This window comes from Heterocephalus glaber, unplaced genomic scaffold (genome assembly GCF_053883595.1).
Source record: "Heterocephalus glaber isolate CG9 unplaced genomic scaffold, H.glaber_assembly_v1.0 deba00001461, whole genome shotgun sequence".
Lineage (NCBI taxonomy): Eukaryota > Metazoa > Chordata > Mammalia > Rodentia > Bathyergidae > Heterocephalus > Heterocephalus glaber.
This window is the reverse complement of record NW_028258308.1, coordinates 34,100,789-34,125,046: the sequence shown is the minus strand read 5'-3', so window position 1 is coordinate 34,125,046 and position 24,258 is coordinate 34,100,789. Positions and strand designations below refer to the sequence as shown.

The 24,258-nt window shown below is 36.8% G+C and overlaps 1 protein-coding gene across 1 annotated transcript in view; it reads right to left on the bottom strand.

Moving 5' to 3' along the window:
* Positions 1 to 23,336, bottom strand: part of Nrg1 (neuregulin 1) — a 319,600-nt gene extending 296,264 nt beyond the window's left edge. Inside the window, exons 1-2 of the mRNA XM_087217248.1 lie at positions 22,725 to 23,336; positions 22,332 to 22,410 (exon numbers count right to left, since the gene is read on the bottom strand). The gene's annotated coding sequence lies outside the window, so the exon portion shown is untranslated. The remainder of the gene's footprint in view (positions 1 to 22,331; positions 22,411 to 22,724) is intronic.
* Between the last annotated feature and the right edge of the window lie 922 nt (positions 23,337 to 24,258).

The window sequence follows — 24,258 nt, the reverse complement described above, 5'->3', positions numbered from 1 at the left end:
TGTCCTGCTCAATAAACTTTGGGCAAAATATTTGAAACTTAATTATTCTTAAGGGATTATACCATCAACACAATCAATATAAATAAATAATATTCAAAAAGGCTCTCGGAAGGTTTTTTGAGGTTTGCATCTGTATAATTTTCTGAGAGCATAGCTAACATGAAGCTGGAAAACACACAGAAAGCAAAAGCCTGGGGAGCTGCCCTTCTTTGGCTAATCCCATTCACGACTGCATGACTTTGAACAAACCAAAAAACTCAGTGTGAGGCAAACTGACAGGTGCTGAAGCAGTGTGGCCTATTCTCCCAACATCCGGCTGATGGCGCAGGTGTGTGGGAGATGCCTTCCATGCATAGCGTGCTTTATGCGTCAGAAATCAAACCCCTAACTGGGTCATTGAACATACAAGCTATTTCCTTAGAGGCAGTTTAAATGGGCAAAATCTCAACCTGGGAAACACTGTGGTAGACGGTGCTCAGTGTTTATTTTGAAGACCTAAGCGAGCTCCTCTGATCCAGAGTCCGCTGCGCTTGCTGCGCATGCTGCGCTTGCTGCGCTAAAATGGGCAGGCGGGTTCTGCTTGAGGCACAGCTGATGGAGGCTGGGTCGCGAGGGCGCAGCTGGGACCCGACAGCACTAAAATGAGTCTCATTTCTCAAGTTATTATAAATGTTTTAGGATGGTGTTATTTGTTTCAGGAGTTGAATATCAACAACGTTTGAAATGACAAATAATTGCAATGGAAGGACCATGTGTTGCCTAAAATTTAGCCAAACATTTTATCACAGAAAAGCCTTCTGAGCCATATGGTTCTACCCATCTCCTGAAAGACATTTATAGTTCTCTCGTCTCTATAAACAGTTTAAAGTAACCATGATAAACATTCTGGGGAAAAGCTAAACTTGCATTTGCTATTCTGCTGTTGATTATTTGCGATAATAAGAAAATGTTTATGCATGCAGAGGCAAAGTTTATGTGGGAGGCCCTAGTGCATACCCCCCTAGGTGGTGATTTACTGCTCATTTATGATGAGAATGAGAAATAATGAATGCACTCATCTGCACTGACACAACATTTCAATAGCTCCTGTGTACTAAGCTCTACTACTCAGTTTACCAATAAGACATTAATTCCAAATAGAACGTATTAAGGAACAAAACATATGTTGCCTCCTTTTTTTTTTACTTCTGATGTTGACCATTTTTTTTTTTGCGAGGAAAAATGTATCATGAAAATTATCTTTCCCAAAGCATTCTAAATTTTCAAAGAAAAACCTAGAACCCTGGGAAACTTGAAAGTCATGATAAGATTTAAATAAGCTGCACAAAACAATCTGGGTGACTAATTCTCTTAGTATTTGCTGGAATTTTCTACACAATAGGAGTAGACATCAGTGGAGTATAGTATGCAGAATCTGAACGAGTAGCTTACAGAACCTGGTCCTCTTTCTTCATTGTTTCAATCAATAAAATGCCATGGGGTTGAAATCGATTTAGAAGATTTACCTTACTGAAGAGAAATTCATAGGGATTGATAGCTAAAAGCTATTTAAATAATCTATCAGAGAAAACATTTTGTTATTCTTACATAGTTCAAACAGCCAAAGCAGAATATTAGACATGGAACCGAGACACGTGGCTTATACTCTGGGACATGTGGTGGGGTATCATCACCTACATTTCTGCTCTTCCACCAGACCTATCTTTTGAAACATACAACGACGCACAGTGGCCATGTGAAGAACTCAGAGCTTCTCAGTGTGGCACGCAAAGGTCCCTGCAGTAAAACCCCAGTTTATCTTGCAAGGGTTATCTATTTCCCACTTTCCTGAGCCTCCAACCTGTGGCCTGAGAATTGGGAAGCTATGTACTATTTATTATCTTTTGGATGTGAAATACCCTTCTGTGCCTCTGCACCTTTATGCATATGCTTATTCATGCTGCTTGGAAATCCCCTTCTCCCTTTTCTATTTCATGAACTACTATGTGGTAACTCGGTTCACCAGTTTAATTCTTTCCATGATTCCAGTTGCAGAATTCGTTCCACAATTCTGGTTGCAACTGAACTGCAAGCATATGCTTGAACTGAGGTAGGACTGTACTTTCCATTCAAGGTCCAACTCAAATGTCACTTCCTCTGTGCAATCTCCCCATGTCAAAGTCAGTACTAAATACTCCCCCTTTGGTTTGTACGCCCATGGCAGCACCATGCATGACCCACTTCATATTTATAGCCCATTCCATGTGTGTCAACTCTCTGGGTAGATTTAGAACTCACTTAAGGCAAACATGATCTTTTTACCAATGTATAAAGTGCTCAAGTAAATGTTTATTTTTGGAATCTACTTGATGAGAAAGTAGTCAGTTTTACAGGTGAACACCCAAAATTCATACTATTCAAATAAAATAAAGCAAAATATAAGATGAGAATTGGAATTTGAGGATATTAAGAAGTATTTCCAGGGCTGGGGATTTAGCTCAGTGGCACCAAGCCTGCCTCAAAAGTGCAAGGTCCTGAGTTCGATACCTGGTACTTAAAAAAAAAAAAAAAGTAAAGTATTTCCAATGATGCTGATCCAGAGCTAAAACTTTAGCCAAATCAGCTGAGGAGCCAGTGAAGGTCAAGAATCCAAGAGTTGCTACAAACAATTCAAATAATTTGATCCCTATCTTTATGGGACCAGCAGAGATGTACCCCTAAATTCCCAATTCAGTTGCCAGAAGAGACATGAAATGTTTTTAGGGGCATGAGGATCATTGCATAGAAACAGAGAGTGATGGAAACAACTAGAGGAGTCAGAAGAAAGACTTGTGTTCCCCAAGAATAAAAGGCTTCTCCTTGCCATGTGCGGGGAATGATGACCCTCTACTTGGGCTTCTATTTCCTTCTATTGCTCTATTTTGCAGGAGGAAAACAACAGGAAACTGTGCATTCAGTGGCGCCCATGCTGTGTTTATTGAGGAAGTAGGACAGGAGACTGGGTGAACTGAAGGTATAGCAAGGAAACAGAAGGCCAAATGGTGAGATTTAAAGGGAGAGTCAGACAAGAGTCTCTGCAGCAAAATCAAATAGTTCAAATACCATGTTCCGTGGTGGGGAAAGTTTGACAAAATTTACAATTACTATGACATCAAGGTATAAAATGGTACTAAGATATCATAATAGGAAAGCTGAGAAAGATCTGTTTAATTTTTTTTATTTATGAAAGTCTTTTTAATAAAAACGTTAAAAAGTAGTTGACAGTATCTCCTAAAGAGAAGCCCCCTTCATTATTCTCCAAATAGTTCTGTGAGGTTTTCTTCACTCACCAGTCAACCTCTCTTTAGTTCTAAACTTGCATGGGAGAAATAACAAAACGCATTGTGAGCCAAGGACTCTCTTATTTCCTTACGTGTTCCACATGTAGCCCAAGCCAAGAGCTCAGAGATTCCGCCTCTGTGCTTGTCATCTGAGTTTTATTGAACTGTGACTTCATTTTGCTTTTTAAAATCATTTTTAATTCACAAGGCTATGGTAAAAATTAAGAGGTGAAAAGGTATAATATAATCTTGCATAGTATCCACTCCATGTTCATTCCTCAAAAAATTCTATTCCTGCTTAGTCTTCAGAAAGTCTAAAAACACCATTTTCAGTCTAGCACAGTCACCTGCTCATCACGTTGCCAGATTTCTTGGGGACATTGCCATATCTAAAATTCAATCACTTTGACTTTGGCTCTAGTAATCTCATCTCTTGCCAGCCCATTCCCATCCCAGACTTTCTGTGCCAGCCATTTTGAACTGCCTGACCTTTCCCAGGTATTCTGGGCTCCACCCTAATCTGCTCAATGGAACAGGCTGTTTCTTCTCTGAAGTACATTCTCACTTTCCTTTTTTTAAAATAGCACATTTCTCTGTATGTAAGAGTTTGCTAAAATATCCTTACTCTATGAAACCAGTATATCCACATATTTATTGCCATAATACATCTCTACTTTTTGCTTTTAGGTCTCTTCTGTTAGGCTGTGAATTTTAGAACAAATGTCAATCATCTTTGATGGCACCCAGTACTTTGTGTGGCACTCAACGAATGAATGAATGAATTTTCTCATGAAGTCCAATGAAGTCCAGTATCAATGCTTATATTGTTTGTAAATCTTGAAAAACCCTTAAGTGAGTGTTAGAAATTCTGGAATTAAGTTCTGTTCTTTTGTTCTTCTTTGGGCTACAGGACCAAAGTCCCCAGGGAGTTCTCTGCATTTCAACTCTATCAACAACTGATTTCACTTTGCACAGTATTTATTAAGCACCACTTTCCTCAGTACTCATCTTTCAACTTGTTAATTCAGAGACTCATCCTACACACACACACACACACACCCCTGAAGATTATTTCAAGATAATTCAATGTGATGATGACCTTTAAGGCGAAGTCTGAGTAAAGTAAATAATGAACACTTTGAAAAAACATTTTCTGTTGTCAGCTTATGTTGGGGAGTTAGGGGGAGTGGTAGGCAGAAGATAAGTCTGGGGAGGGTGGAGGTGCAGAGGAACTTCTACTGTAAAAGCTACAATCCCCTCCTCCCTTTGTTTACAAAGAAAAAATAGCTAATTGACGTAGGATGTGGGTGAGTTTGGTTTTCATCTCAATCCTGTTTTGCCTCATCTTGCTGTTGCCTTAGGATCATATCAGGGCCAACCATTTCCAGCGCTTTAGGGGGTGAAAAGAAATAAAACAACTCAGAGACTTTGGATCTTCCATTCAAAATCAGGCCAGATAAAAGAGCAATTTCAATACCCTGGAGCTACTATTACATAAAAATTATGAAAGTGTCAAATTCAATACCTTGAGAGACTACACTAAATGCTAGATATTTAATTCCTATTGATAAAATAACTTTCTTAGAAATCTTCTTAAAACCAAAATCTCAAATATGTGGTATCAGACCTTTAACACTGGCAAAGATCTTGATTAGAGAATTTTAGATTCTCTTGGTGATTTGCATTCAAAGACTTTTGTCCAAATGTGTGCACTGACATGAGTTACTAAAATTAAATTTATTTCTAGACCCAGGTATTAGTACCATGATTAAATCTAACAATAATTTAACAAGTGCTTCTATGGTGTCACAGGAAATATTTTTATGTTAAAATACTGTTGGAGATTCAAACTGAAGGGAACATGCATAACCAAGCTCAGGATAATCTGAATAATATAATATGGATAGATATCCAAACTTTAAAATATGTTCTATTGAAGTTAATGATCACCTATAAAGTTTTGACTCCTGAGATTTATATTTGGAAAAAGTCCTCATAGGTTACAGTAAGATAGGCATGCTTTATTTTTGATCATACAATCTATTATAAATCAACTGTTATATTTTAAAGTTTTTCTTTGGTTGTTACATAATATTTGAACATTTTATGAGGTATAATGTGATGTTTTGATTCAGGTATATATTGGATATTGATCAACTCAAGGTAATTAGCATATCCATCAGCTTAGACTTCTATCATTTGTCTATGGTGAGCACAAATTTCTTTCTTCTACATATTTTGAGATATAAAATGCAGTGCTGTAATTATATTCACCCTACTGTGCCATGGAACACTCAGACAGATTCTTCCTATCAACTTCACTGAAATCATGGATCAAATTCTTCCCTTCCCTCCCATTCTCCCCATCTTTGGTAACCACTGATCTATGGTTGACTTCTATGAGAGCAAGATTTTTTTAGATTCCACTTAAGAGTGACATAATGTTGTGTTTGTCTTTCTGTGTTTATTTCACTTAACACAGTGTCCTCCAGATTCCATCTATATTGTTGTAAATGACAGGATTTTATGCTTTTTGTGGTTGAGTAGTATTCCATTGTGCATATAGAAGACATTTTCTCATGATTTTTCTGTGGATGGACATGGTAATGCAGGTGTTTTTGACATACTGATTTCATTTCCTTTGGACATATACTTTATAGTGGGATTGCTGTATTGTATGGTAACATCTGTTCTCTCAAACTTCTTTTTCCAGTTTTATTGAAAATTATAAACAACTAAGAGAATATATAGAATTAAACATAAGAGAAATATATTCTTTTTATTTTTGTACACTGATGTCCTAAGGGCACTTCCTCTTTATGTAGTTACATATGATGTAAATATTTCCCCTTGGTGTTTAGCTTCATTGTTATTTTATAAGAGTATCTCAGAGAGATAGGTAATTCCATTTCTGTTGAAATCCAAGAGAGAGCTTCATTCTTATGGCTCCTATAATTATCTAGGGCCTTTTGGACTTTGGTATTCCTATTGTGAATAGTGTGTGTGTGTGTGTGTGTGTGTGTGTGTGTGTGTGTACTTGAGGAATTTTTAGTGTTCTGAGAATAAGTGAAAACACTTTCAGAATTCTGCTCCATGACTATATCACAGTACAGAACTTAGGTTCATCTTGTCTGACCTTCCCTCCTAGCCTATTTCTGGTCACTGTAGAGAAGTTGATCATGGACATGAGAAGGCTTCTAAGCATTTTATTCATTTCTCGTCTCAAGCATTTCAGTATACTAAGAGGAAATACAAATGAGATACACAAGAGGGTGAGTCCACGGTTTTGGTTTTGCAGAGCTATTCCCAACATTGGCACCTATTTTGCCTGGAGTGAGAACAGTCTCTCTAGAAACCCCTATACCTCTCAGGAAATGCCACTTCCTAGTGAATGTAAATCCTGAAATATAATGAAATAAAAAAAAATCAGTCACTTCATTTCTTCTGAAGACATCACATCTGCACCAGGAAAACAGGGAATAGGGATTTCAGATAAAAGGCTGCCATTGAATAAAATGTCATTTCAGACTGAGTCATTTTGATTTCATGATTTTATCTGACACAAATAGCATGCTACAAGTTATACAATCTCTATAGTTGTTAATACTGTTAATGAGAATATAAAAAAACCAAACAAATTGAGGTTTAGTTCAGAATTTAGCAAGTTAGTATTTTTGAGATCTGGTTTCCTTTCAAGACTTTATTCTTGTGGAAATAAAAATAACATATCTGCTTCATTATCCCTATCTGCTGGTACCAAAACAGTCTTCTTGAAGAACTATCCCTCAAAGATAACAGATAACCATCTTCTCTCTGGTTCTAGTGATGCTCAGGTGCCTAGAGCCAAGTTTAAGGCAATTAGGAATCCATAAGAAACATCCCCAGTGTTTGTGATTGTCAGTCCATCCCTATTCAGTCTTTTTTTTTTTTTTTTTTCGTACTGGGGATCGAACTTGGGTCCTTGTCCTTGCTAGGCGGGTGGTGGAACCACTGAGCTAAATCCCCAACCCTAGTCTTAATAGATAATAAATGTGGGTGTCATAGGAAGACAATAAAAATGAACCTAGGCTATTCTTGCTCTATAAGAATAGAATAGCCAATATCATTGTGGCCCATTGTTTTGGTTAATACTCATTTTGAGTCATGGCTACTCTGTAGACTTTGCATTGCACATTCAGAGCACAAATGTCATGTAGAAGGGGAAATAAAACAGAGGGAGGCAAATCACGTGGCTCAGTGATCTTGCAAGGAAGAAGGATGTTTGGGGAAATTCATTTGTAGACATGTGGTGTGCAAACCAACAGCCACCCTGGTTTGGTGATTACTGTGTGGTGTGCAGGTGATGATTACATCTGATACTGCTTTTCAATCAACATTATGTCACGGCTACTTCTTGCCTAAAATTCTATTTGAGTTACCCTACTGTAAAGGCTCCAGCTGGGAAGGACTTCTTTTGTTTGATCTTTCTCCAGAAAGAAATCAATCACAGACAGTTAAAGCTATCTTGGAACTTACAGGTAAGATATTCCTAGGTTTTACATTAGAAATAAGCTGGACAAGGCTTAGAGGGAAGACCAGTGTTCTAAAAGGTGGCGTCATTTGTTAGATATGCCTTTTTATTGCTAGATTTGCACTTGTCAAGAGAACCTCTTTGACTTTCAAAAAACTGTGGGCTTCTCTAGGAAAGAATGATACTTCTCATCATGGTATTGGGGAACAAAGAGAAAAATATGATGAAAATGCATAGGGTTAGCAAAATATGGCTCAGCCCTTGGAAAAAGCCTATGTTATGTCAATCTGTTAACAAGTCAAATTTTTTAATCCTTTAATTTTTTAAAATTGATTGATCCTGCTGTGGCTCTTTTACAAAGAAGAAAAAGAGAAGATTAGAGTATGTTTTATCTATTCAGAATTCCAAGAAGGTACGATAATTCATATGTGAAAACATAAAAAAATTTATTGTGCATATCAATCCCCAGATAAAATCAAAGTATTGTGTCATTGATATTGATCTAAGAAAGAAATGCACAAGAGTTATACTGTCAAGAAATTTCTAAAATATTTTCTAGAGTTTTAAAAAAATGTTTCCTCATTTCTAATTTGCAACTTCACCAGAGAAATGCATTCTGGAAAATCATGATTTTCTAGCAAATGCAGGACAACATTTATTTTTTTGTATTAAATAGCACTTTTCCAAAATTCATTCCTTAGTCAAGCTATTTGTTGGCAAAGAACACCTTTTAGTATCTTTTCTGCATGAAACAGTCCACTTTTTCCTTGTCTGCCACTATTCCTTTACTTATGCTCCTGTGTCCTTTATTTTTGAGGAAGTGTATTACTAACTTTACCCCTTACTTGGGATAGAAGATAGATATTGAATGATCCCATCAATGTTTAGCTAAGGGTTTACAAGTAGGCAAAAGACAAAGGGGAAGACTTGGCCATTTGGCTTTCCAAGATACACACAGTTAGTGTGTTCAACGGTACATCACTGAATAGTTACTAAACTTCAGATGCTATAGAGGATCACAGTTTGCTCCAATTTGGAATCCACCCTATAGTTCAAATTGAGCTTGACAGCCCTCAAAGAGAGTTGATTGAATGTAACTAGCTTTTGATGCCATGTCCTCAATGAATTGATTTCTAGTCCTTTTTTAAAAGTCAAGTACCCTGTTTTTGGTATACATAAAAATTAACATTTTGGCCCAATCATAGGCTTTATGAAAAAGCATCAAAGAAGTTCTAATATTTTTACAACATTTTCAAAAGAGTAAAACAACTAGATTTTAGAATAGTCGAGCAGCAACTTGGGTTTAACTTTCAAACCTCTCATTCTGGGACTTCTATTGTTCACAGGCCTGAGTGAGATCTTTCACCTTTTCCCTGTAGTGAAATGAGCAACAATAGAGTTGCTTTATGACACAGAACATGATGAATCCTTTCCAAATGAGGATGTGGAAAGTGCCAAAAAGCCAGAGGGGCAATGCAGAGAAAAATGGATCTGACTTCCTTCAGCACACAATGAACACAAGTTTTTGAATCTAGGCTCAGGTAAATCTCCAGAAGGAAGAGTCTAACTCTCTGCAAAGGAAGGTGTGTGTGTGAGCAAGGAGAAGCTGATTTTTTCCTGTCTCTGTGTAGCTATATCCTTCCTGAACAGCCTCAGATAAATAACAGCCATGTGTTCTCCAGGACAACAGAGAGAGGAAGATGATGGAGAATATGTCCTCTGTATGGTTCTGGGATAGAAAAGAAAATTAATCCCATGTGTGCAAAACACCAGTGGGATAAGATCTTGTTGATACCTGTTGTGAAGGGAATACTATCATTTATTAAGCACTCATTTTACACCAAGCATTAAATGATTTCTGTTACATGAGAAACCCAAAATATAAGTCAAGAGCAAAATAAAAGGTAGATAATAGGAAGAAAGGAGATCTTTTTCCAATGGGAAAGGGAACAAAAGATGGAGGGAGGGGGAAGGGAAGGGAAGGAAAGGCAATAGGAAAAAAAAAGAATTGAAGAAAAAATGGAAATAGAGCTTTTGCAAACAGAAAGAGAACCAAGAGTTGGAGGGAACAGGGAGAGATGGGAGGTGAAGGGGGTGAAAAAGAAATTAACATGTGTTAGGTACATGTACCAGCTTTCCATAATAAATGTAATCATTATGTACTGCAAACATGTAATAAAATAAATAAATAAAATATGTTTTAGTTTGAATTCTATCAACAGTGATCCAGTTAAGGCTTCTCTTCACTGTCATGAGAAAATCAAGTCTAAGAGTTGAAAGGCATAAACAGATAATCACAGTTTAGAACTTTTCCATTGTACTAGGCCTTGCAGCCCATTGTTAACATATTTTTAACTTCTAGTTGAAAATCCAGACTGATGTCTGGTTTCTTGGGACTCCAAAATAAACCTTCTCTCTGAGATCCTTAAACACCCTTGAAAGGAGAGGAATTGTCTAAATTCTGATATCAAAGAGTCAGAGGAAGGTTTGCAAGTTCCCAGGTATATAAAATAACTGACTCACAGAGCCAAGTATGTGCTCCCAGCTCCAAACACCACTGGGTGTTTGCTTCCACGGAGATGATACAAACACTAAGCAGGCACCAAGGCTGCCGAGTCATTTGCATCTGGTTATGTCATGGAAACCTAGCCTAAAGCGTGTACCAACCTAAGCAATCGGGGAAAGTGCCTAATTTTAAATCTAAAACTATTTTCTTAATCACAGAGCATGAGAGCATTAAGAACTTTTCTCTCTAGGTGTTCTGTGCCAATTTTAAAACTGAAAAACATCACCATTCACTAAGAAAAAGAGCAAGCATATCAATGAAAAATTTCATGTATTTAATTGTGATTAATGAGTGTGCTTTTCAGAATGAAAAAAGGACACAATTCCAAGTCAATTTCTTTTTATGATGATTTTTTGGCTTTTTGAAAAACTTGAATTTAAAACCAGCTTAACTATGTTCAGGCACGTCTGAATATGTCTAATATCTTTATATAATCTCATTGAGAAATACCCAGCTCTTCATTTTAATTAATAATATTATGTAAAGCAAAGATGACATACATGTTGATGAACCACGACTACTTTTTATCCTCTGTCTAAATAGTTCATTGAGTCACAGTCTCATGAGTTTGTGACATCATGATCCATCACCATAGTAACAGCTATGACGACATGCTACCCTGTGGCATTCCTTATTAGTCAATCTCTGCATGCTCCATCAAATCAAAGTCACATACATCATCAAAAGTTAGAAATGATCTCTAGTAAACACCATAATGACCAAAAATGATTGTCTTTAAAGTAATCCGATATTAATTGTATTAAAAACCAGAGATAATTATTGATAGTTATATCTTTACAGAAGTTGCCTCATTCATTTTTTTCAGAGGTTAGCTCTAATTTGGCTCCAATGTAGATATAATTTTTACATAAATATAACTTGGTACAGAAAATTCACCTTTAAATTTAATATTATAAACAGTCTACTACACTGCTACTTAGTTATCATAAGTTCTTGTGAAGTGCTGATATGCTTTTTTTTTTTTTTTTTTTTTTTGGTACTGGTGATTGAACTCAGGATCCTGTGCTTGCAAGGCAGGCACCAGAACCACTGAGCTAAATTCCCAGCCCAATAGGCTTTTGAAAGCAACCTTTTATGTCTGAAATAGTATCTGGTTTGTAAAATAGGGCTTGGGAAGTTAAAGTTAAGACTGTGAAAATGTGTTTCTGTGTCTTATGGAAAGACATACAAGTTATTTTATTTCTTCAGGTTTCATAGTTAAATGAGAAGTTAAGAACTTATCTCTCTTTTTCATCAAAAGGTAGTGAAGATTTAAAAAGTAATACTGTCATGAACTTCCTGGAAGGAAATTGCCAAGTAAAAATTTAGATGTAATCCAATAAAATGTAAGTCCCTGAAGCAAAGAAACCACAAATTATGAATTTTGTACCCTCATTCCTTGGCATGGAGTTATTTGAAGCCAAGATACAGTTTAAGATTTGAACAAGAAAGGACAAATAAGCAATTAGCAACTTAGGATTCTATTTATGTCATTATTGTGCAGACTAAATTTCCATAAAGTAAAAATGGTCCTATGAGTCTTTGAATATGTAAAAATTTTATATTATCTAGGGCAAGTTTCCTATCAGGAGAAACTTTAGGTATGTGGTTGCCAACTAAATATAAAACAATATTTTAATCAAAACAGAAAATTTTTGCTCTGTAAATAACCCAGTAAAGAGAAAACACAAATTACAGACTGGGAGAACTTATTTGTGAGTCATATATCCAACAAAGGACTGATATCAAGGATCTAAAAAGAACTCTCACAGTTCATCAATCAAAAACAACCCAATTAGAAAATAGGCAAAGATCACAGAGAAACATTTCAGTACAGAGGATATACATATGGCGAATAAGCGCTTAAAAGATGTACAACATCATAAGCCACTAAAGGATCACCAGTACTTGTTTATGGGAATATAAAATGGCATAATCATTTTGGAAAATATTTTGGCAGTTTCTTTAAAAACACTAAACATGCAACTTCCATAGAGATCTCTTAATTACACTTTGGCATTTGTCATACAGAAATGAAAATTAATATTCATAAAAACCTGAACATGAATGTTTATAACAACTCTTTATAATTGGCAAAAGTATCTTTCAGTGAGTAAATGATTAAATATCCACACAGTGAAATATGATGCAGCAATAAGAAGGAATGAACCACTGATATATAACAACCTAAGTAAATCTCCAGGGAATTATGCTAACATAAAGAATCACCAAGAATTTTTTAAAGTTCTTTATAGATTCGAGATAGTAGACCTTTGTCTGAGGGACCGCTGGTGAAATTTTTTTCCCACATTGTGGGTTGTCTCTTCACACTGCTGGTGGTTTCTCTTGCTGTGCAGAAGCTTTTTAGTAAGAAGAGATACCACTTGTTGATTGTTTGTGCTAGTTCACGGGCAACTGAGGTTTTTGTTCATAAAGTCTTTTCCTACCCCAATGTCTTCAAGAGTTCTACCTAACCTTTGTTCCAGCTGGTTCAGCATTTCTGCTTTTATATTTAGATCTTTAATCCATTTCAATTTTAGTTTAGTGCATGGTGAGAGATATAGGTCTAGTTTTAGTCTTTGGCAAGTTGAAACCCAATTTCTCCAGAACCATTTATTAAAGTGACTATCTTTCCGCCAGCGAGGGTGTTTGGCTCCTTTGTCAAAGAACTTAAAAAAATCAGATCTCCCAAATTTAAAGACCCAATCCAAAAATCTGAAATGAACAGACATTTCTCACACAAAGTAGACATGGTAAATAAACATATGAAAAAATATTCAACATCACTGGTCATTCAAGAGATGCAAATGAAAACAATGCTGAGATTCCACCTCACCCCAGAAAGAATGGCTGCTATCATGAAATCAACCAACAACAAATGCTGGTGGGGCTGTGGGAAAGGAGGATCACTGCTCCACTGCTGGTGGGAGTGTAGACTGGTGCAACCACTGTGGAAATCAGTATGGAGATACTTCAACAAACTAGGACTGGAAGTCCTATTTCACCCAGCTATTCCCCTGCTGGGGATCTTCCCCAAAGAATTAAAAGAATCATACCACAGTGATATATGTGCACCCATGTTCATAGCAGCACAGTTTGAAATAGCTAAAACTTGGAAACAGCCCAAATGCCCATCAACTGGGGACTAGATAAAGAAAATGTGGTTTTTAAAATAAAATGGAGTACTACTCAGCCATCAAAAATGAGAAATTAGAGACATTTATTGCTAAATGGGTGCACATTGGGGTGATACTCTTAAGTGAAATAAATAGGACACATGTGTAAATACTGAATAGTTTCTCTGGTGTGAGAAACTGAAAGTGTAAATAAGGACTAAAAGGTATAATAGATAATGTGAAATAGGAAGAAAAGGGGCAAAGGAGAGGGGGAAGTGGGAGGGGTAGAGGAAAGGAAAGAAGGGAATGGAATTAATATGAGAAAATGAAAAAAATGGAAAAAAAGTCTTTGTAAATGGGGAGGGATAGAGGGGTTGAAGGGAGGGCAGGGGAAGGGGGAAAATAAGAACCAAGAGAGTATGTAAAGTGCCTATCTCCAATGATGAATGTCATTATATTGTACATCTAAAATGTACCAATAAAAGGATATACCAAAAAAAGAAAAAAAAAAAAGAATCACCAAGGAATTAGAATGGAGTCAGTATCTAAAAGTTAAATACTGTTTGGTTCCATTTACATAACATTTTTAAATGACGAAATATTAACGGTTACCAAATTTGGAGGCGGGAGTGTGGAAAGGAAGTACATGTAACTATAACAGCTAACCATGAAGGATCCTTGTAATGATGAAAATGTTTTGTATCTTGACTATAACAATATCAATATCCTAGCTGTACAAAAGTCTTACAAGATATTACCACTAGAGGAAATGGGGTAAAAGATACTCTGTATTATTTCTTATAAATGCATGTAAATCTATAATATTCTAAAAATAAAATTTTTGATAAAAATTATTTTTAAAGAGGATATTATTTTTAAGTTGAATTTTAAAGTTATAGTTTCCACAAACAAAACATCTAAAAGAGTTGCTATCAAAAATATCTATCTTATTTCTTCAGTGGGATTTATAAATTGGAGAAAATGTAGCTCATGAGGTATAACAAAAATATCTAAAGAAATATATTTCAATCAGATGTTTCCTACTGAAAACATTACAAAATAACATAATGATACTAGTTAGAAATGAAGGTGTTTTATAGTAATTAAAATTCTGAAATTTAGAGACAATCTTCATTGATAAGAACCACCAAATTACAGCTTCATGTTCACAATACAGCACATTAAGATATCTTGCAGAATAATGTTCTTCTTTCCTCTCTCCCTAATGTTTGTCTTTATGAAAATCAACCAGGTGAAATGGAGACATCTGCTCCAAATGAAGAAGACCATATGAAATTCTCGAAAGTTTATGTGCCGATTAACAAGACTTTTTTCAGAGCTTATTATACACCCAGGCTCTGTATTGGGAATGGGGGAAACAACGGTAAATATGGCTCGCTCCTTTCTGTCGAAGAAGTCTCCCCTTAAAGGAGGGAGGAACACTTCCCTCATCATAGACAGTCACCATGTGCTGTGATAAGTGCAGCGACAGAAGAGGTACAGAGCGGTGGCACTGCGTTCAGAGAAGTTGCTGAGGAAGGCTTGGAAAGTTGACAGCTTTGCAAGATCCGTGTCAGCCAGGGAAAATAACAACACGAGAACAAAACAACTCAGAAGGGAAAAAATGTCCTCGTATTCTGCATTTGGATAAACTCCAAGTATGAAGGAGGAAGTAGAAAATCTCTTAATATGGCTTTTTAAAAAAAGGGCCAAACAGGTCCCTCTACATATATTAGTATGCCAAGATGGCGCACATGCAGGAATGCAATCCTAAACACAGCGGCTACCTGCCTGGCTATGAATATGTGACGGAACTGTGACAGGGATGTTGGTGCTGAGTGTGCTATAACACATCAGAGATTGTGTGTGTGTGTGTGTGTGTTTCTATATTTGGCACGTAAGGTCTCGTTTGAATACTATGACATTGACATTTTACTATTAAAACTGTATGTGTTTTTACACTTTTTCTGTACTATTAAGAAATACAACCTGTATGAAATCACCAGCGTTTCCAAGCAAATAACTGTGCTAGGTTCGCATAATGTTTGTGATCTTCACCGAGATCCAGTGTAAAGACAGCCCAACTGATGAGGCCTTTACATACAAAAAGACCTTGGCAAATTGTTCAAGAGAGAATGTCAGCTCAATGATGGGACTGTTATTTTAGCAATCCAAAATGAAATAAGAAAGGATAAAATCTGAATCTAGTGGTTTCTTTATAAATTCCTATTGGGGGAACTTGGAAGGTCACTTGATAATTATAAAGCTGATTTAAGCTTCAAATCTTTTCACCAAGCAAATTATTTGTTGAAAACGTCAGAAATAAAGATTGAGGAACAAAAAAAAAAAAACAAAAAGATTGAGGAACAAAAATGAAAGTCTACTCACCTTGTGATAGTATAAAGTTATGACGTATTCCAGATTTCAAAGAATGGAAAATGATAGATAAATAAGCACAATAAAATGAATTCTCATTTTGAGCAATAAAATCATTTTATTACTAAAAACATCTCTCTCTCTTTCTCTCTCTCCCAATCCATTTCCCTCTCTTTCTCCTTCTCCTTCCCCTCTCTTTCTCCCTCTCCTCCTCTCTCTCTTTCTCCCTCTATCTCTCTCTCTTCTTTCCTTTCTCTTTATGGTACTGGGGACTAAACCCAGGGATTTCCCACTGAGCACATCCCCAGCCCTTTTTTATTTTTATTTTGAAACAGGGTCTTGCTAAGTCACTATGTTTCCCTAGCTGAGATTAAACTTGTGATTCTCCTGCCTCAGCCTCCCTGGGTGCTGGAATTACATGCTTGCACTGCCATATCCAGCTTTTTTAAAAAAAGAAATCTTATTGTAGAAGTACTGGTATGTAGCTATGAAAATAAAGGATAGCTAAATTTTACCAGATTAAGAAGTACTGAAGCATTCTGTAATACATATGGAACCACTAAAAAGGAAATATTCGTGATTTTTTTTGATTCTAATATTTTACAACTGCAAAATAACTTGATTTTATTTTATATTTTTACATAAAAAATTTTTGCCTGAAAATATTTTTCCTATGGAAAAAGACAACTTGCATGGCAAATGTAAAACACTAAGGTTTGTAGAGTATTAACCAGACACATTTATAGAACTACCTACCAAGCTAACATAAATATAACTCGCAAGCACTCCAGGAACAGCAGAAAAGGACCCTCTTGAAATATATAGATTATGCTAAATGCTCTTTTGTAATTCTGCTGGGAAACAATTGTTTTGGTCTGTCAGTTGGGAATGTCCTAACAGTGACCCTACACGAAATCACTAACTCATTGACTTGAGCAATTACTGTATTTGTGAACTTTAGTTTCCTTCTGTTTGCTTAAAGGTGCTTTGGTTATTGGGAAGAAATTCTCTCAGAACACTTCTGTGATACATGGATACCTTTGCCCACTCAACCAACAGGCAAACTAATATGACTCTTGGATACAGACCTGTAAGTGAATCCAGAAAGAGTCTGTTTCAAGAATCACCGACGGAAATACCTGCTTCTCAACTTGCCTATCTGCATCTTTCTTCACCCCTCCTAGCTTTAACAAATAGAAAAGACATAGGCATGGTGTATGCAGAAGGCCAATGTCATCATGATGCACCTGAGAAGAGATGGTAATCACTGGCAATCTACTCTAGTCTACCATTTTAAAATTGTTTTGTTAAATTAGTTAGGTACCTGTCATCTTGGAAAGCACACAATACCTAGTACTGAGGCTCTGTGCCTCATGTCATTAGTCAACAGGAGACAGAAGGAGTCTGGGCACCTGGGAAGCTGCACACAAAGGGCTGTGGCCCCCACGGTGGGCCTGATGTGGGTTTCAGAAGCATCAATAGTTCAAGAAGTCAGGAGACTCTAAGCCCTTTGATTGCAGCCTATCTCACATAATAATTGTATGACTTTATGTATATTACTTACGTTCTCTGAATCTCACTTTTTAAAATTTGTAAAATAAGGACAATGCCACCCATTTTTTCCAGAGATAATGGGAGAATAGAGACAAAACAGTTACTTGAGAACCCAACATGGTTTCTGACACCCAGTGGCTGCTCAAGACATATCTTTTGAATAAATAATATATGTAAGATATTTATCTCAGTGCTCAATCCACAGAATGTTCTCAATAAATTAAAATTTTACCATAAGAAACATCCTTAAATTGGTGCTCAGCTATGCTGCCTGAGAAAGGACACAAATCTCAGTCTAAGAAGAAAAATATATCAGTATCATGAAGATTTTTCTTACTCCCAACTAGGGTCTTAGTTCCACTGAGACTGAAAATTTACACCAGTAGGAAAGCAAGGTGAGTTCTAACCTTCATTTAGAGTTGCATAGGCAAGAATGGTTCCTCCGTGTTGCCAGGAACCAAAACAATACAGGTTACAAGACAGAACATTTCCCACTTATCTGCTCCACACATAGCATTTTCTATTTCAGTCCATTATTAATCTATAATTATTTTCCTTTGCAGAGTTGAGAAATCATAGCAGGAGATTACACTGCTTAAAAAATTAATTCTTTCCTGAACAAGTAAAATTGGAAAAAATACAAGCCTGAAAGGGAGAAATGCCTTCCCATTTCCTGAAGCTCACTAAGAAGCCTGCAATTAGCTCAGTTTCTAATAGTTTCCATAGCTTTGCTACTGGACATGCCTAACTTTTCCACTACAAGCCTGGTAAGAATTGCCTAAATACATAATCTCTCCTGCCCTTTAGGGCCCCTATCGCTTCTTTGCTAATTGCAGGGGGGTTGGAGTGAAGTAGAAACTTCCATTAGACACTTGCACTTCTCGTTCATTCTGACATGTTCCTGATGTCTCTTCAGTTGTTCTTCCATTTGGTGTATTGCTGCCTGGTCTTCAAATAAAGATGACAGGAAACAGGGCCCTGGTGTGTCCTATCCAGCTCTCCAGAATTATCTCCAGCCAGTGCTGAGTGGCTCTCCATGACAGTATTGCTCTGGGGGCAGATAATGTGGACCGTGTGCTATGACTAACTTTGACCTCATTTCTCAGCATCCACTCAGGAATTCATGTAGTGTTGTATGCTATAACTAGAAATACAAGTATTTCTCCCCAATACAGTCATCCCATTCTTCCCACTTCCTTTGGTAACCTATAATGGGAAATTTAATTTAATCATTCTCTGACTGAGCCTTAAAAAACTCCCCCTCCCCCTGAATAGGATTTGCCAAGATTATGTAGTTTCATTTCAGAGAGGGCAGACAGTACTTTTTTGTGATAATAAATATAGTGTATTAGAATGGAAAAATCCATTTGCTGTCAGGGAAAATCTGATCCAAATTCTTTATTGGCCTTGCAACTATGTGGTCTTGGGCTAATTATTTAAACTTTCAGGTACAGTTTCCTTATTTATAAAATAGAAATAATTGGTAATATCTACTTTATGGAGCACTGAGTAGATTAAACAGATTAATAAATGTAAAAAGCTTAGGACACTGCTTACTACATAGTTGGCTATCACTGTATGCCATCTATTTTATGCTTCTTGAATCTTCTAATTTCTCATTACTATGCAGTAGCAGTGGTGAACCTATGGCACGAGTGTTGTTTGTCTTTTAAGAGGAAAGGTGTTAATGTATGAGGTTTTTTTTTTTCTAAACTAAAACCTCACTATTCAGGTTTTACTGCAGTATTGGCATTTTGCAATAAATAAGTGAGTTTTGGGTGGCAGTTTGGGCACTCATCTCTAAAGGATTTGCCATCACTGCAGTAGGGATGGGCCCAGGGCTCCCTAATGATGGAAGTTATAGCATGTGTATTTCAAGGGTTCCGGTGTCCTTGTATGTACCCTTACAAAACACATACACTTTTTCCCACCTGGTTACAGATGAGGACGATTCCACAATTAGAAAATCACTGCTTTCACCTTGGGTTTGTTTGCTTACCTTCTATTAAAACACCAATATTCCTAGGAAGGGAGATACGTTATTGAGCAAATAAAAAGAAATGTCTATCATTTATAAAGTAACACCTTCTACTTGTGGAATTTCTTTGGTGTGTGTGTGGTATCAGGAATTGACCACAGGGCTTTGCATATGCTAGGCAAGGACTCAACCACTGAATTATGTTCCTAGCCCTTTTTATTTCTTTATTTGAGACAGAGTTTCACTAAATTACCCAGATTGGCCTCAAACTTTTAATTTTCCAGCCTCAGCCTTCTGAGAGGCTGAGATTACAGGTATGCACCATCATGCCCAGCTTCCTTAATGGGCTTTCTTATCTCATCGTAAAATGCTTAAGAATTACGTAAGATAAATGTTATCCTCATTGATGATATTCAGATATTTAGGCTTATAGTGATAATCAAAGTAAAAATGGACTAGAATTTACTTTGACAATTTTTTGTTCATTTTTACATAAAAGGAATGACATAAATCCTTTTTCTCAGAAAAAAATCTGAGCGATTGGTGGAGAGGTGATCAATAAAAAATTTAACGTAATTTAATTATTGTTAAAATATCTTGTATTATGACAAAGTAAGCATAGTCTAGGGCAGTGGTGGTAAACCTATGGCATGCATCTACAGCCAGCTATTGGTTATCATTGAAAGCTCTAAAAGGTTCACCATCACTGGTGTAGAGTTTATGAAAACACATTATCAAGGTGGTCCTGACCTTGAAAACAGGTATTTATGAGGACTTCTGGGAATGTCAACTCTTCCTGGAATTTTTGTCTCTTGAGGACTAATACAGGGTAACAGTTTTGGTAAATGCAGACACAGAAGCCAACAATGCAAGGGGCCTATATGCTCTCTGTCACAGCAGAGTGGGGTCTGGGGAGGCTGTTGTTCTTGGGAAGCACGAGAATAAATGTCAGATGAGGACTTCAGGTAGAATAGCACAGAATTCTAGTGGAAGTTGAGAGCTAACTCTATGGCCCTGATTTCTCTTTGCTAATTAGAGTATGCATGGCCTTTTATTATAGCCATCATTTAGTCATACTCCTGAGTACAGTTCACAATAAGCAAATGAACAGGCAAATGAAAAAGCAATAAAAGGTTGGTAATTAACAGTACAGGTTCTAGACTCCGAAAGATCTAGGCTTAAATCCCAACTCACTTGTCTAGTGACCATGGGTAATGTACTGGCTTTCTCTCAGCTTTACATTTATAACCTAAGTATATGTGAATGTGTGTGTGTGTGTGTGTGTGTGTGTGTGTCTCTGTGTGTGTATGATCATATTCACTTCACATATAATGTCAGAATTAAATGAATTTAATGAGCAGGGATCATTTCTTAGTCATCTTTATATTCCTGATGCTTATTTTAAAGTGACTGCTCAATAAATGAATGCCAATTGATGTTAAAACTAACATTAAGAAAAACATTTCTAATGAGTGAAAAATGGAGTGTAATACAAAATACAATCAGACTATACATGTCTACAGTAGCAAAGAATGTATTTTCTAGCAAATGAATGTCTTCTTTACTCAATACCTCTGTAGCTGGTTGGCCATTTACTCATCATTTTAACAAAAGGAAAACCTGAGTCACCATTTTCATTGATGGATGTCATACAACATATGCATGTTGTCAGATACTGTTAAAAAGAGACTTGGATTTTTGTGAGCAGCTCTATTCTGAGCTTGTATGAAAATACTCCAATATCAGGATTCTAGATTCTCTCTATACACATCTCTAACCTCATTCCATCCCCTCCAAACCCCCCTCCACCCCATCTAGGCTCTGCATGTTAAACAGTTTGGTAGTCTTGTTTTAGGAGAAAGCAAAATATATCATTACTGCTCTTTAATGATATGGTACTAGATTGCTTTACTTTCTTGGATATAGTGAAGCAAGGGAATAATATTAACTTATTCACTAAAATAGTTCTATATTCAAGGAATGGAGAATTTTCAAGAGGATCATGAAGGACAAAGCTTTCACCACTGGAAAGGGAATTCTTGTGGACTGGGAATTTGGCCTTAGGTGATTTTGTGAGGTTCATCAAATCGGTCAAGATTAGGTTGCAAAATCCACCAGCAATAATAGTAGTACTGTCCTAAGGCTGAGACATATAAACTTGAAGATGCAAATTATAATAGTACATTCAAGAACAGGATTGATTTTCCTAAACAACTTCTTTGTCCATTTGACTTATAGTGCATTCAGTTTCCATATACACACATCTCACTCATCTCTAACACTTGTGACCTGCAAGAAAAAGATCAGAAAAGCAAAAATTATGCAGAAACTCTATAAAGATATGTGTTTTCAATTACTTTAATTAATTTACATTTCTTGTTTGAAATTTTACATGGTCTCATCTGAAAACAATGGTAGGACACAGAATTCTGAATAAAAAATTGTAGCAAGGACGTGGATAGATGGTATATTAGATAACAGATGAAGTATGTCCGATGTCAGGGAAGAAATGGTTCCTTCATTTGCAAGAACATCTTGTACTGCCAGTTTAAGATATTGCCCATGCATGGAAATCAAACAAAAAGAGAGAGAGAAAGGAAGGGAAATGATTAAAATGAAGCTCTTATTTTTCTTCTTTTGGAAAACAAAGCATAGTTTCTTCCTGGATTCTTAGTTGTGTATATCTAGTCCAAGTCATGTTCTAACAATTTCCTGCAATTAGAAACATACACATCTGTGTAAGTGACTGCCAAAGAGCCTAGGTATTTTCCTGGCATTACTAATCCTCCAGTGGCAAAGAAAGCACTGCACTTCCCACTGAAGGTGGGAAGGAGGCTTCACAGTGTTTGGGCCCAAGTGGCTAACGAAGGTATGAGTATGTATGATGAAGCAAAGACTTGATCCTAGGAAACCAGAGTCTCCAAACACTTACCTTCACATTTCAGTAAAGTGCACCATGCCTGAAGTCATTGCTTTTGGCCAAATTCCCCCATTGTAGGAGTTCCATCATTCTACAAAACAGAGAGAGGAGAAACTCTGGATAAATGCCTTGTATATCACTATTCTCATTCACATTGTACAACATACCTGTTCCTTTAGTGGGATTAGGAAACCACATTTCTTTCCATTCCACTGTCAGATCACTAAGGTCCAAAATTACTGTGCCAACTCACCTAAGATTATAACTTGGGGTGATACAGCCAGTGTTCATTTATGGGAATCTTGACACATGGATGGGTAACATGAACTCCCATAAGCCTACTAACTACTGGGATAACTATGACATGATCCTATGCCATGAGCAAAACAAAAATAAACAATTTACCTGCTATAAAAGAGCCTGCAGATATTTCTCAAGTCTTGAACTTGTGGGTCAATATATAGGGCAGATCCAAAATAAAGGCATCTTCGAGTGAGGTCAGAGGTCCAGGACAACTCATTGTTGCTGCAATAAAAGCTGAGTTTCATCAGGAAAAGTGATGCAGAGCATCAGCAATGAACAGGGTGCTATACTGAGCACATGTTCTGTGGACTTGCTGAGTAGCGACGCCTCTGTATCTGGCACTCAAGTTTTAGTAATGTATCAAAGGAAACCAACAGCTATCTGAGCTGGAATGAGCTTGTTCCTTCTGGAAAAGGGTATGCTCCTTTCCCCCATAAGCAGGAAAACCTGGAGTTGTATGGATAGGGACCACCCTAAAATGGGTCTTCCATTGAAACCTATGATGAAATTTGCTAATAAGGTAAGACAATATACCCAACAATGAGACCCTGATTTAGAACTAATGAAGCTGATTTCCATCAGCTCTATTTCCAGATTGTTTTAAAAGGAATCTGTAAAGAAACAACAAGAGCAAAAAGTGATGATACCAGTGTTTAATGAGGTGTTAGGCTTTATTTTCTTTTATTTATACCTGCTTCCCCTCTTGGGGGTGGAATTGAATTGAATTGAATTGAAAAGAAATGAAGTGAGATTTCCCCCTGAGATGGAAGTGATGTCCAGGTAGAAGCTGAAGACACAGGTTGTGGTTCACCCTTGTCTTTGCCTTTGCATGGTGACTATCAAGTATTAAAAGAAGACTCCTGCAATGCAGTGGGTCCCAAATAGAGCACGCTATGGAGCAGAGCCTCCTGCTAACATTCACTGGATATGGAGCGTCATTTAAGAAAAAACAACAATTTGAGTCAAAAACTGCTCAGATTTGGAGGGAAGTTGGTTACCACTGAACAACCCAGCCCTATTCTAGCTGAAACAGCAACCGCAGAGAAAATAATTACATAGTTAAAACTACCTCTGTTCATATTGTGTGTAAGTTAATCAACATAATTAACATTTCTTCATTTTTTTGATGTTGACTATTTTTTCCCCATAGAAAAGTGAAAGAGTGCTTACTTTGCTCCACACATTAGAAGTATCTTATAATCAGTTGACAAACTATGATTTACCTCATACTATGTGATCCAAACCTAATCACTTTTTTCCTTCATGGCTGAAAGAGTTGTTATATTGAAGGTAGTCAAATGAATGGAAAGCAGGTCTACCAATGTGCTGCTACCACCAAAACACACAAGCATGAAAATCAAATCAAGTATGTGAGAAAATCTTATAAATGATTGACATATTGGCAAGACTGTGAGTCCTAAGTAACTTGGGCTCTTGGCCTCACACACAGCTCCTATGCTACACGGATCTGCCCCTTGGCTACTGCAAAGGCAGCCAGAGGTCCTTTCAACTTCACAACTTCAGAGGTTTTCTGGCTTGGTAGAAGAAGCTCTGAGTGGCTGTACTCAGGAAGAGTAATCAGGGAAATAGAAAACAAGAAGGAGCAGTGAGTGTAAGAGAGAAGTTATTATGTTTA